The 5,000-nt window shown below is 53.6% G+C and overlaps 1 protein-coding gene across 1 annotated transcript in view; it reads right to left on the reverse strand.

Moving 5' to 3' along the window:
* Positions 1-5,000, reverse strand: part of LOC124045389 (plexin-B3-like) — a 623,492-nt gene that overhangs the window by 92,970 nt on the left and 525,522 nt on the right. The window lies entirely within an intron of this gene.

Below are 5,000 nucleotides of genomic sequence, written 5' to 3' on the forward strand. Positions count from 1 at the left end.
GACCGCTCGTCGTTGTCACCGGATGAGCTACAGTAACGTCTTAGTCAACGTAGCTAATAGAACTAACGCGTCAGTAAAGTAATTACACTTTGGAGCGAACACACTTTTTGGTAAATGCATTTGAATTGCATAGTAATGAGCTGAGCGCTTTTTGTTGTAAGTAGTGACTGTTCTTTATTGCTCTCATGTTACAACTGAATTATTTTGCAATTATAAAGATATGTGTAAAGTCCTATAGAACAACAATGTTGCACCTGTAATCATCACCAAGTTACTAGATTTTAAATTTAATCTGTATTTAAACTAGTCAGTTAAGAACACATTTTTACTTACAATGACAGCCTCCCAGGGAAGAGTTGGTTCACTGCTTTGTTCTGGAGAAGAACAACAGATTTTTTACCTTGTCAGCTCCGGGGATTCGATCCAATTGACCTTTCGGTTACTGGACCAACGGTCTAACCCACCAATGCTCTAATCACCCAATGGTCTAACCCCACAATGCTCTAACCACCCAACGCTCTAACTCCCAAATGGTCTAACCCCACAACGCTCTAACCACCCAACGCTCTAACCCCCAAATGGTCTAACCCCACAACGCTCTAATCACCCAACGCTCTAATCACCCAACGCTCTAATCACCCAACGCTCTAACCCCCCAACGCTCTAATCACCCAACGCTCTAACCCCCCAACGCTCTAACCACCCAACGCGCTAACCCCCCAATGGTCTAACCCCACAACGCTCTAACCACCCAACGGTCTAACCACCCAACGCTCTAACCCCCCAATGGTCTAACCCCACAACGCTCTAACCACCCAACGCTCTAACCCCCAACGCTCTAACCACCCAACGCTCTAACTCCCACAACGCTCTAACCACCCAACGCTCTAACCACCTAGCGCTCTAACTCCCAAATGGTCTAACCCTGGCAACGCTCTAACCACCCAACGCTCTAACTCCCAAATGGTTCTAACCCCTAACGCTCCTAATCACCTAACGCTCTAATCACTAACCCACAACGCTCTAACCACCCAGCTCCTAACCCCCAACGGTTAACCCCCAACGCTCTAACCACCCAACGCTCCTAACCCCAACGGTCTAAACCCCAACGCTCTAACTAACGCTCTATCCCCCCTAGCGCTCTAACCCCCAGCGCTCTAACCATAGCGCTCCTAACCCCCAACGGACTCTAACCACCCAATGCTCCTAACCCCTAACGGCTCCTAACCCCCAACGCTCCTAGCACCCAACGCTCCTAACTTCACCCAATGCTCTAACCCCTAACGCCACCCAACGCTCTAACCACCCAACGCCTAACCCCCAACGCTCTAACCACCCAACGCTCTAACCCCCACAACGCTAACTACCCAACGCTCTAACCCCAACGCCCTAACCACCTAAAGCTCAATCACCCAACGCTCTAACCACCCAACGCTCTAACCACCCAACGCTCTAATCACCTAACGCTCTAACCCTCCAACGGTCCCACCACCTAACGCTCTAACCCCTAACGCTCTAACCCCTAACGCTCTAACTCCCACAACGCTCTAACCACCCAACGCTCTAACCACCCAACGCTCTAACCCCCAATGCTCTAACCCCTCAACGCTAACCCCCAACGCTCTGACCACCCAACGCCTAACGCTCTAACCCCCAACGTGTCTAACCCCCCAACGCTCTAACCCTCAGCGCTCTAACCTCCTAACGCTCTGACCACCTAACGCTCTGACCACAGCGGCTCTAACGCTCTAACCCCAGCGCTCTAACCCCTAACGCTAACCCCCCAACGCTCGCGACCACCTAATGTTTCTAACGCTCTAGCCCCCAACGGTCCCCAACCCCCAACGCTCTAACCCTCAACGCTCTAACCTCCCAACGCTCTGACCACCCAACGCTCTGACCACCCAACGCTAACGCTCCCTAACCCCCATAGCTCTAACCACCCAAAGCTCTGACCACCAACGCTCTAACCCCACAACGCTCTAACCCCCAACGCTTCTAACCTCCCCAACGCTCTGACCTCTAACGCTCTGGCCCCTAACCACCCAACGCTCACAAACCCCCAACGCTCCTAACCATAGCCGCTCTAAACCCCAACGCTCCTAGCCCCCTGGTTGTCCCAACGCTCTAACCACCACTGTTCCCCGGTTACTGTCCCAACGCTCCTAACTACCCACTGTTCCCCAGGTTACTCCCAACGCTCTAACCACCCACTGTTCCCGGTTACTGGTCCAACACCTAACCACCCCTGTTCCCAGGGCATTTGGCCCAACGCTCCAACCACCCACTGTTCCCCGGTTACTGGCCCAGCTCTAACCACCCCACTGTTCCCCCGGTTACTGGCCCAGCGCTCTAACCACCCACTGTTCCCCGGTTACTGGCCAGCGCTCTAACCACCACTGTTCCCCGGTTACTGGCCCAGCGCTCTAACCACCCACTGTTCTCCAGGCGCTGAAGACATGGATGTTGATTAAAACAATTCCTCTCCCACACATCTCTGATTCAGAGGGGTTGGCTTAAATGCAGAAGACACATTTCGGTTGAATATATTCATTGTACAACTCACTGACCACGCCCCTTTCCCTATAAGGAAATCAGTCATTTAAAATACATTTATTAGGCTCTAATTTATGTATTTCATGGCTGTGCAGGGGCGTGGCCTGGGATGGCATCGTTTTCCCCACATAAGGGCTTTATTACTGTCAGGAAATGGTCCTCAGTTTCATCCAGCTTTGTCCGTTGTCTGGTTTCCAGACCATCCCACAGGTGAAGAGGCTGGAGTGTCTCTGGTTTCAGATCATCCCACAGGTGAAGAGGCAAGGTGTCACAGTCTCAGACCATCCCACAGGTGAAGAGGCCGGGTGTCTGGTCTCAGACCATCCACAGGTGAAGAGGCCAGGTGTCTGGTCTCAGACCATCCACAGGTGAAGAAGCCTGGTGTCTGGTCTCAGACCATCCCACAGGTGAAGAGGCAAGGCAGTCTTTCCAGACCATCCCACAGGTAGAAGAGGCTAGGTGTCTGGTCTCAGACCATCCCACAGGTGAAGAGGCTAGGTGTCTGGTCTCAGACCATCCCACAGGTGAAGAGGCCAGGTGTGGTCTCAGACCATCCACAGGTGAAGAGGCTAGGTGTCTGGTCTCAGACCATCCACAGGTGAAGAGGCCGGGTGTCTGGTCTCAGACCATCCCACAGGTGAGAAGGGCTAGGTGTCTGGTCTCAGACCATCCCACAGGTGAAGAGGCCGGTGTCTGGTCTCGAGACCATCCCACACAGGTGAAGAGGCCAGGTGTCTGGTCTCAGACCATCCCACAGGTGAAGAGGCTGGGTGTCTGGTCTCAGACCATCCCACAGGTGAAGAAGCCTGGTGTCTGGTCTCAGACCATCCCACAGGTGAAGAGGCTAGGTGTCTGGTCTCAGACCATCCACAGGTGAAGAGGCCGGGTGTCTGGTCTCAGACCATCCCACAGGTGAAGAGGCCAGGTGCCTGGGTCTCAGACCATCCCACAGGTGAAGAGGCTGGGTGTCTGGTCTCAGACCATCCCACAGGTGAAGAGAAGCCTGGTGTCTGGTCTCAGACCATCCACAGGTGAAGGAGCCTGGTGTCGGTCTCAGACCATCCCGCAGGTGAAGGCCTGGTGTCTGGTCTCAGACCATCCCGCAGGTGAAGAAGCCGGGTGCGGAGGGTCCTGGAGTTCGTGTGTTCTGTGTTTGTGTGGCCGGTTGGATACTTCCAAAATTCTCTGCCGCTAACTTTGATGTTGAGGCAGTTTATGGTAGAGAAATTAACATTCAGTTATTTGGGAACAGATCTGGTGAACATTCCTGCAGTCAGAATGCCAATTGAACACTCCATTAGAACATGAAACATCTGTGGCATTGTGTTGTGTCACTCCTGGCCATAGAGAGCTTTTATTCTCTATGTTGGTTAGGCCAAGGTGTGACTAGGTGGGCATTCTTATGTTCATTTTCATGTTTTGGTATTTCTTGTTGTTTGGTCGGTGTGGTTCTCATTCAGAGGCAGCTGCCTATCCTTGTCTCTGATTGAGAACCATACTAGGTGGCTTTTCCACATGGGTTTTGGTGGGTAGTTACATTTACATTTACATTTAAGTCATTTAGCAGACGCTCTTGTATCCAGAGAGCGACTTACAAAGGTGCATTCACCTTATGACATCCAGTGGGACAGTCACTTAACAATAGTGCATCTAAAATCTAGTTGGATTTCTGTTTAGTGTTTTTCACCTTTCAGGACTGTTTTCAAGTATTCCCTTGTTATTTTTTATTTCAGTGCCCAGTGTCAATAAAACAAACATCAACACGTACCACGCTGCGCTTTGGTCCTCACCTTCTCCCACTAACAGCCGGTACAGAACTACCCACCACCAAAGGACCAAGCAGCGTGGTGAAAGGGACTCCTGGACAAGTGAGCAGCGCTATTTGGACTATGAGACAACCTGGGAGGAAGTAGAAAGGTGGTCGGTCGACCCAGGGAGAGTGCCGGAGCCTGCCTGGGATTCTCTAGAACAATGTGAGGAGGGGTACCGGAGAATGGAGTTGGCAACACGAACACGGCTGGCAAGGAAGCCCGAGAGGCAGCCCCCCCAAAAAATTGGGGGAGCACTTGGGGAGTGTGGCAAAGTCAGGTTGAAGACCTGAGCCAGAGCCTCCCGCCTGTCCGGAGCTGCCAGAGCCTCCCGCCTGTCCGGAGCTGTCAGAGCCTCCCGCCTGTCCGGAGCTGTCAGAGCCTCCCGCCTGTCCGGAGCTGCCAGAGCCTCCCGCCTGTCCGGAGCTGCCAGAGCCTCCCGCCTGTCCGGAGCTGCAGAGCCTCCCGCCTGTCCGGAGCTGCCAGAGCCTCCGCCTGTCCGGAGCTGCCAGAGCCTCCCGCCTGTCCGGAGCTGTGGAGGCCTCCCGCCTGTCCGGAGCTGCCAGAGCCTCCCGCCTGTGGGCTGCCCGAGCCCACTCCCGCCTGTCCGGAGCTGCCAGAGCCTCCCGCCTGTCC

The sequence above is a fragment of the Oncorhynchus gorbuscha genome, linkage group LG10, assembly GCF_021184085.1.
Source record: "Oncorhynchus gorbuscha isolate QuinsamMale2020 ecotype Even-year linkage group LG10, OgorEven_v1.0, whole genome shotgun sequence".
NCBI lineage: Eukaryota > Metazoa > Chordata > Actinopteri > Salmoniformes > Salmonidae > Oncorhynchus > Oncorhynchus gorbuscha.